Raw genomic sequence first — 10,460 nt, forward strand, 5'->3', positions numbered from 1 at the left:
ACGATAAAAGCATTATGATACCATGCACATATGAAGTTTAAAGGCATTCAAAATTATTAGATTGATTATACATACATCTATTTGTAGTAAAAGGCATACATAGGAGTAATGCATGCATATGTAGAATGCAGAAAGGTGTGTATGAGAACAATAAACTTATTTAAGACAGTGGTTAAATGTATGGAAAGAGAGGGAGAATTCAGTTGGGGAGGGGAATAGTGGGTTTCAATTTTATTTGTAAGCTTACGTTTCTTAAGACGGCTGATGGTTGCATGGGTGTAGCATTCTCTGTACCTTTGTCGAGGTCTGAAATATGTCCTAATTTAAAGAAAACTGAAAGAGGAAATGGGCATAGTATCTGGAACTTCTTTAAGGGAAAAGAGTGAAGTGGTCCTTGAGCAGAGCAGACGATCAGAGAAGGGGAGGACCAGGGGTTTGAGGGTACAAAGCCTTATTTCTACATTTAGTTAAGGCTGCTTGAGAGCTTCCTGGTTAGCATCAATACATTGTCTGTTTTCCATGCTAGTTCCTCTCGTATCCTAGAGTAGATTAACATTATTTATGTGTGTATCGCCCCAGCTCCCTAAAATGTGAGCTTCTGACTTGTTCAGAACGTCAAGGCTTTTATTGATTTCTCTCTTCTAAAGCACTGTGTTTTCTTCTTCATAGATGCTTGATAAAGTTCTGTTAAAGTGAAGTGAGTGTAATGTATCCACAACCCTTTCCCCTGTCAGTGGGGTTGACATTTAAAAATGCATTGTCATGTAGTAACACAGAGTATTCCTCATGGCTAGAACAACAACAACAAAAGGCACGAGGCCTTTTGTCACCATTGTTTAATGAAAGAACAGTCCAAGTAGAAATTTATCCATGTACGGTCCCTCGGAAGACCTCAAATTGGTTTGGTTCCATATGGTTCATGCCATGCCAGCAGGGTGTGTGTGTGTGTATTTCTGTGTTATATAGTTAGTGTATTAACTATAGTTAATAGTTAATATTAAAGGCCTTTACCTGCGCTTAAAAATTTTCGGAGGTTCACTTTATTTATATATTTATTTGTTTGTCTATTTATTTATTTATTTATTTATTTATATTTTTGGCCATGTCATGTGGCATGCAGGATATCAGATCACCGACCAGGTTTCAAACCCGTGCCCCCTGCACTGGGAGCACAGAGTCTTAACCACTGGACTGCCAGGGAAGTCCCGGGAGTTTCAGTTTAAACAAACGCATGCATACCTCTTTTTGAGATAAGCCTTTTTTGGTGCATGCTCGGAGTCCTTATCCCTGCCCCTTACCGAGCTCCAGTTACCTAGGGCCCTGAATTTACTCCCCAGGTGGCCCCATGTCCCAAGCCCCAAGGGGCATGTGTGTTCCTCTTCACTGAGTCTGTGCTTCTGTGGGGTGAGTTGCACTGTTAGTGTTATACTCTCAGGACTGAGGGGTATCTACGAGGTGATGGCCATGTATACAGGTAACAGGAAAAGTGGGCTACGTTATCCACATGTATGCACCTGAAGCCTCTCATGTTGAGGGAGGAAGCTCAGGCTTGCTGCTCTGAGGGTTTGCTGTAGATCTAACATATCAGGCTTCTCTGAGTCTCTGAGAGACGGTCCCTAAATCAGGTCAGGGACAAATCCTGTGTTTCCTATCTCTCTGGGTGTTTGTGGATTTGTCTGTATCCATGTGTATAAAATATGTTTTCAATGAGTCCTTCAGCCTTGAAAACTCTGTGCTTTTTCTAGGAAGAGACCTGTCTTGTCCCTCCCTGCCTGGTCCAGGAAAGGTTAGGATGTTCTGATATTTTCCTTGGTTATGGCTCCATCTTCTGAAAGGACTTGATCCAAAAGTTCTCCTGTTATTCCACTACCTGAGAGGTGACCATTGGGAGAAAAGCAGAGGGGTAGGGTGGGTGCCGAAGTTGGAAACAGTTTTCTGTACCAGTTAGGTGTATGCTAATGACACTAAAGTTAGTGATGAAGAATCACTTTTACTCTAAGCCACCTATTTTCAGATGCTTATAACTCCAAGGAATACAAATGAGTACAGGTTTACAAGTCTAACAGGGCAGGATTCTCAGACAATGGTGTTTTGTGAAATGTAGTATTATCCAGTCCTGTGAATCACGTCATATAGTAGGATCCGTGTTGAGGCATAAAATGTACATTTCGTAGAAGTCTGAGCAATGAATTATGTGTGTTTATAGATAAGGAATTGATTTCATCCCCAATTCTATGAAGAAAATGAATTTAAAATGATTCAAAGAGGCACCTAAAGGTTGGCTCCTCCCTCTCTCTCTCTGTCTGTCTCTGTCTCTCATCCAATTAGTTATTTACACTGTTGCCTTTCTCTCCGTTTTCCTGCATTATTTTAGACCGCATCACTTCCTGACAAATTTTATGAACTGTTTCATGTATACAGAAGATAATACAGAATATATGTAAGGTATATCTTAATAATATGTAAACCTGTGTACTCACCACCAAGCTTGAGAACTAGAACACGGCTAATGCCTTGGAAGCCCCCCTGTGCCCTTCCTGATTCATCCCCTCATTCCTTCCCAGAGGTAACCATGATCCTGAACTGGGATGATAATTCACATTTTTATACATTCACTGCAGAGGAATGTTCCCTTAAATAATGTTATTTCGTTTCCATTTTGGAGTTTATGTAAATCTAACTATACTAGATGTATTACTTGTCTTGCTCTTTCTCTACCCCCGCAATTTTGTGTTTGTGGTATTTATCCATGCTGATGTGTGCAACTGTAGTCATCATTATTCATTGCTCTATAGTTATCCATCATATGAAAATTCCACAATATGTCTATTTCCTGTTGATGGACATGTGGCTTGTTTCCAGCTTTATGCTTTTGCAAATTATTTTGCGATGAACTTTCTCATTCATATCCCACTGTGCCCTTATACAACAGCTTCTTTAGTTTCTCAGTTGAGAGCAATTCTCCGCACTTCCCCATCCGCCCCAGCCAGGGTGATATTTGATAACGTCTGGAAGCATTTTGGGTGACATAATTGAGGGTGTGCTACTGGCATCTAGTGGGTGGAGGCCAAGGATACTGCTAAACGTCCTACAATGCACAGGACAGTCCTCTACAACCCAGAATTATCTTTCCAACATGTCAGCAGTTGAGAAACCCTGATCTACAGTATAGGCCTAGACATGAAATTTCTGGGTCTTAGGTTCTGTCCAAGTTCAGTTTACTAGGTAACACCAATTATCTTTCAAAATGGTTGTACTAGTTCATATTCCCGAGAGCAGAGGATGAGATTTCTATTTGCTCCACATTCTTGCCAACTCTTAGTATCATTACCTTCATTACTTCTTGCCTGAACTTTGCCCTAGACTCCTAACCTTCTCCTACCTCCCTGTCTTTCCCCACAGATACATGCTTCATATACTTGCTAAGTTAACCTTCCTAAAACCCGACTCTGGCCATGCCAAATTCCTGTAAGAAAAATTTGATGACTCTACTGCATACACAATAATCTTGGCATTTAAGACGCACACAAAAGGGCCCACTAGCTCTGTAGTGCTAGTAATACCAACTTATTAGGTGGTTTTCAAATAAGCCCTGCCTTTTCTCTGCCCTCTGCAGCATGTGTGTTGTTGAAGACTTACCCTTTCTTAAGTCTGTTCTACATTAATGTCTATGTCCGTTAATTCAGCCAGTTATTAATTCTTTTTAATTTACTGAGTATTTGTCTTTCTCTGTCTCACTCATTTCTCTTAACATAATACCCTCCAAGTTCATCCATGTTGCTGCCAATGGCAAAATTCTTTTTTTATGGCTGATTAGTATTTCTTTGTATATATACCTGACATCTTCTTTGTCCATTCACCTGTTGAAAGACACAGATTGCTTCCATACACTGGCAATTGTAAATGACACTGCTATGATCATTGGGATGCATGCATCTTTTTGAATTCGTGTTTTTGTGTTTTACAGATGGATGCCCAGCAGTGGAATTGTTGGGTCGTATGGTAGTTCTATTTTTAGTTTTCTGAAAAATATCCATACTGTTTTCCACAGTGGCTGCAACAGTTTACACTCCCGCGAAACTGTGTAGGATGGTTCCCTTTTCTCCACATCCTCGCCAAAATTTGTTACGTGTGTCCTTTTGTGAGGTGATGTCTCATTGTGGTTTTGGTTTGCATTTCCCTGATGATTAGTGATGTTGAACATGTATGCATGTGCCTGTTGGCCATCTGCATTTCCCCAGAGACAGCAGTGGAGACTTCATTCTTAAGGCTACAAGAAGCCATCAAGGGGCTCTACTTTGGGAAATAATTTGTGTTTTAGAAATGTCACTCTGAAAGCAATGTGAAGAAAGGATCAGAGAGGAGCAAGAATGGAGTGCTCATCGTAGCAGTGATTTATGTGAGAGATGCTGAAGTCCTAGACTAAGGTAGGGGTATTGAAAGCACATGAAGAAGTGTATAGAACTGAAAGTCAACAGTGATTGGCTATGGGTGATAACTGGATGTGGAGATACAGAAGGTGTTATAAGCGTAGAAGAATAAGTGGTGGTAGATGTATTGAGAACTTAGTATGCCTGAGTGGGAGCAGGAAAAGAAGGAAAAGAGGAGAAACGCCAGGGAATCGCTGGCAGTCCAGTGGTTCGGACTCGGCAGTGGCTGGGGACCAGGGTTCGATCCTGGGTTGGGGAACTAAGATCCCAGCAAGCTGCGCGGCACGGCCAGAAAAAAAAATAGGGAGAACCCCAAAACAAATCAATAGTGACTGGAGGGAGAAACAGAAGAGGGAGAGTGCAGATGGGCAGAAAATAGAGAGGCCAAGGGATAGGAGGGCTCAGTGAGATAAAAGAACACGTGTAGATAGAGTGGAAGAATGAGAGAGCAGCATGGCCAGGGGCTTGCGGTCCAACACTGGGCTATTTTCCTTTTAGATGTGAGAGGTAGAGTAGTTTAGGGTGAAGAATAAACCAGAGTGTCTCTGTGAGAGGGGTTGGCTAGTATGTTGTAAAGATGTTCATTGGAAATGAGAGCGTCAAATTGTTGAGTGATTGATGTGGAAGTTGGAGTCATGTAGAAGGTGGTAGGATGGGGCAGAGAGCAGTGGATGGCTAGGGTCAGTGGATGATAGCGTGAGGGAGTTATAGAAGGTGGCAGAGCAGGATAGCTTAAACCTCAATGATAAATTTTATGACTGTAGGGACTGATAGATACGTTAACAATGAGAGCTGGAGATTTTAACCCACCACTCTTAGAACATGAACGTCCAAGCAAACAGAAATAAGCAGTGATATCAAAGGCCTAAGCAATAATACATTTGAGCTATTAGATACTATCAAACTTTATACCCAACAAGCAGAGAACATAAATTCTGCTGAGCATATTGACCGTTTACAGAAATAGACCTTACTAAGAAAAAGGAAGCCTCAATAAACTGCAAAGGATCACTGGCATGAAATCTAGGCTCTCTGAAGATAATGCTTAACGCAGTGGGTAATAACACAGAGATAGCTTTAAAACACCCAGATGTTTGGAAACAAAATAGCATACTACTAACTAATCCTTGGATTGGAGGAAATCAAGAAATATTCAGAACTGAATAACGGGAATATTCAGTATCCCTCAAAGTTTAAGATATATTTACCCTGGACCCACTAATACTACCACTAGGCGCTTCGCCTAGAGAACCCCATGCCCATGCAAAGCAGATGACAAGGCCTAGGATGCACAGAGCTGCATTGTTTGTAATTGTCCAGAACTGGACACAACCCAAATTCAAATACTAGTTGGGTAGGTATATGAAGTGATATATGCATCAGTGGAATGTCATACAGCAAAGAAAATGAACAATCTTGGCTACATACAAGTTAGATGAATCTTATGAATCAAGATATCAAGCCAGAAAAAGAAAAAGAACACACACACACAAGAAAACATTCTATAGGAGGCCATTTTTACAAAGTACAAAAACAGGCATGCATAAATAAATCACAAGAGCCTACAAAATACCTGGGTGTATGAGGGAAAAGCACAAGAGACTTTTGCACGGGGGCGGTGGTGGTCATGTTTGTTTTAACTCAAGTAGTAGTTATAATTTCCAGAATTGTTTTCTTGAATAATACCCCAGAACTGGTACAATCAGGAGGGTGGAAAGTGAAGAAGACATTGGACCACTCTGTTTCTGCTGAGAGCATCACAAACTTTGACTTTGAGACCACATTGCCTCCTTCTCCATCTATACAAAGTTGATGTCCCATGCCTTGCCTTTTGATACCCACAAAACTAGGAACTGTACCCTGGGACCTCTATTATTACTGCTGCAGGAGAAGCAACAGTTTCTGAGCCCATGCTCACTTAAGAGAAATCAGAAACCACAGAAGAAGCAGCACAGACTCCACCTTCCTGCTCCCACCAAGTCTCATGGGGGTTTATTATCTGCTTGCCAGAGGCTAAGCTATGTGTGGAATCCAGGCCATAAGGGCGGGAGTTCAGGAAATGTAGACTTGGTCTGCAACCTCGACCAAGCCTTACCTGCTGTGATTGGGATTGTAATGGAGTCAAGTGAGCTAACCTACGATATTTGCCACAGGATATAAAACTGGAAGTGGGGAAGCCAATTAGGAGGCTATTGGAGTAGTCCACCTGAGAGACGATGGGAGCTTGGACCAGAGTGACAAAAGCAAGGCGTTATAAAGTGGTTGGATTTATATTTTACTCAGAAAATAGGACTTGTCTATAAATTATGGCAGGGTTGAGGGAAAGACATAAAAGTGTGAAGATTAATACTTCCTTTCACTCCTGCCCCAGACATCCAGTTTTCTCTGCAAACCCTCAAGCCTGGTTCAGGAGTCCCTCTTATGTATATCACTGCACCATGTGTTTTGAAATTCCTTGGCTCATCATCTATATTTCTACTAAAGAGTTGTTTCCCTGGGGGCAGACCGTGTGTGTGGCTGTGCATGGCACAAGACCTGGCATATGTCTCTCTCTCAGTAAATACTGCTATCATGAGGAATGGAGGAATACCACATCACCTTGAGTTCACAAACTCAGTGACCTGGGGAATTCCTCTGTATTAAGGGGCCCTATGACTCCTTGCTTATTTCCAGTGTTGCCAGATGGGGCTACATCTTCTAGTGTGCATTGTGAACACATGTGGGTAGTCAGAAACTGGAATCCAACCCCAAGGGAGGGGCACGGGACTGAGGCTTACTCAAGTCAACACACATTATGTTCCGCTAAATTTCCCCTTTGCTCTCCATGGGAGTGATTGCCCTAAGCACACTTATCCCTCATTATAGTAAATCAGAAACACAAAAACATTCTGCATTTTGCCCTGGGCTCCGTTGTGAACAAGGCTGTATCCACATGAATATCTGAGACAAAGCTGCTGACAGAAAGGTATAAATGCTGAAGCTGCTCTAGGAACTACTTGAGAGTCTTAACTGAAAAGTAAAGGGGAAGGTAGTTTGATACGGACTAAGGGCTTTGAACAAAGTAATAGTTGAAACCATTTACATTCTGTGATGACAACGGAACACGAAATCCAGCCATTAGAAATTATAAGGTACGGTGATAAGGTGGCTGCGTGTCACTCAGGGGTTTGACATCCGTACTGGGTAAGCCAGAAACTGCTTCAGGTCTCCCAAAGAAAAACTATGATGAACAATCAGTTGCTTCATACATTGCCACTTGTAAATTAAGAGGGTAAACTAGTACTTTTAAAGTGAATGTATTGTGATTCATTGAGCTTAGTAATTTGTATATTCCTTGGGGTTCTAAACGCTTCCTGGAGCCTGTGTGGGAAAGGGCCTTCTCTCATCTCCGGGATTCCAGGAGCTTCTGGCTGGGCAGACACATTTGGGACATATCTTAGGCACTGGCTCCCCATGGAGTGCCTTCTCCAACCCTTGTAGACACCTCCCACTGCCCCCAGTCAGGGTCACACAGCTCATTTCAGGAACTCTGGATAATAAGGCCAGGCTGCTCCCATGACCCATGTTTCTTCTTCTAGTCGGCTTCAGTGATGCGTATTTTTGCTTCTCATTCGTGCTATTAAGTGGCCACAAAAAAATGGCCTCGTAACTCTAGAACAAGTAGATTTTCCATATTTTGAGCACTGATTGTATGATTGGCCATAATAATTTAGGTGCCTTCCATGAATTAACTCATTGCAGCCTCTAAAGAAGTCCTATTATTATCTTACTCTAGAGATGAGGAAACTGAGGCACAGAGAAGCTATGTAACTTGCTTAAGATTCCACGGCTAGTGGGTAGCACAGGTGAAATTCCAACCCAGGCAGTCTGGCTTCAGAGTCTAACCTCTGACATCTACTATATCATCTCCCCTCCTGGCTGGAAAATGGGAAGAATAATACCTACCTCACAGAGCTGAAGTGCGGATTAAATGATTATTATTCATCCTCTGGAGGAGGGTGGCCATTTTCTGATCAGTGGGATGGGGTAGAGAGTACATTTTGTCAGTTAAGGTCCACACATAATCCTCAAGGTGAAATAAGCGTTTCCATTTATTTTTCATAAATTCAAAGTGAAGTTCTGTATAAGCAAGTTGCCATAATAATGCATTTCAGTGTAAAGATGCTCTCTTAATATGTTTGCATTAAATGGAACACAAGAAAGGTCACTCTGACTTCATTTCCATAGCTCACTCCTAAATAGGATCTGCAGATCCAAACAGAAGCTTTTCCAGACCTAATAGCTCCCGGAATAGGTTTATGCACTTGAAATTCTTCCTTAGCCCAATCAAGGTGACACATAAAATTAACCGTCATAATTCCTATGGAGAATACTCACCCCTTTCATAGCCCATGAGATGACATACTTATAAGATGATGACCTTTCATGTATGACTAAGAAAATTTGAACAGCTCCTAGGTGTCAGGTTGCTCTAACAAATAGATTTGTTAGCAAATGTATTTTATTAATGAAGAATGAAATGGAGAATGTTTATAAAATAGTCGTTCATGGTAAGTCTGAGCAAAAGGTATTCTAAAGGCAAGCGTGTAGAGGCCCATCCCCTTGTCTTTATTTCTTCTGCTCCTGCCCAAGGTCAAGATTCATTATCTCTAACTTGGATCATTAATATAGCCTTCATTCTTTCTGATTTCCTGCACTTTCATTATGATGTGTCTAGGAGTGAATATCTGTTTTTTATCCTGCTGAGAATTCACTGGGCTTCTAGAATCTGTGGATTGGTGCATTTCATCTGCTCTGGAAAATTTCTGGCCATCATCTTCTTTCCCATTTCTCACTTCTGTCCCTCCAGGATTTAAATTAAATGTATATTAGACTTCTTCACTCTATTCATTGTGTCTCTTCTCCTACATGTTTTTCATATAATTCATTTCTCCAGGCAAAATTCTGGATGATTTCTTTGGTCTATCTTCGAATTCAGTAATTCTCTCTTAGGTTTATTTCTCTTCATCACATTTATCATCATCTAATGATTATGTATAGCCTTCTGTTAAATGCATACTTTGAACCCTCAATCGTTATATTGTTTAGTCCTAGATGTCCTGTTTGATTCTTTTTCAAATTGGCTATGCCACTTTTTAGGATTTTCTGTTCCCTGAAAATATTTTAAAGCTTTTTAAAATTTTTTTGAACTATAGTAGGCCATAGTGACTATAGTCTGTGTCTCATAATTCGGATATCTGAAATATTTGTGAATTTGTTTTCATTGCCTAGTTTTTCTTTCAGCTGTCACTTACAATGTATTTTGTGGCTTATGTGTCCACTTATCTTTGACTATGTGCCAATATATTATTGAAAAATTATTTATCAGACTGATTTCAGGCATAGGAAGACAGAACCTTCCTGCAGAGAGCATTTTTACTTGCTGCTGCGAAAGGCCTGGGGTCACTACCTGTCCAAGACCACTTTAATCCAAGTTCAGGGCTTGAAGTTCCTTGGGTCACTCTGGGGATGGATATCTAGACTCCAATTCCATGCCAGGGCTTGTTGCTTCTGGTTCACCATTATCCCAAAGGGGTAGTCACTTATTTTAGAGTGGCTGGAGGGCTTATCAGATCTACTCACTGGGGATGAGAACTTCAACTTTTCATCTCTTTTCCATGAGGCCACCAAAACCACAGCTCAGTGTCACAATTCTTTCTTCTGGATTTGCTAATGCCCTCAGGCAAAAGTGGCTTTGAGTGCTGGGCTTTCCTATTTGGGTTTTTGCTTTCCTCTAGATTTTAGCCTCAGAGTTTCTTAGCACTTAATGAAGATAATTTCTTTTTCACATTTCACACAGTATTTTTTACTTGTCCTCATTGGGATGGTGAGTGCTAATGACTTAGCCTGCCATGACTGGAAGCAGAGGTGTGCACCACCCTCCTAGCTTCTCTCCTTGTCCCCAGTCTCTCTTTCTTCTAGTTCTTCCTCCAGAAAGTAACTGGTAGTTTCTTCCTGATGATGCCATTTTCCTGCACAAATCCTCCAAAA

This window comes from Mesoplodon bidens (assembly GCF_964165515.1).
Source record: "Mesoplodon bidens genome assembly, chromosome: X".
NCBI lineage: Eukaryota > Metazoa > Chordata > Mammalia > Artiodactyla > Ziphiidae > Mesoplodon > Mesoplodon bidens.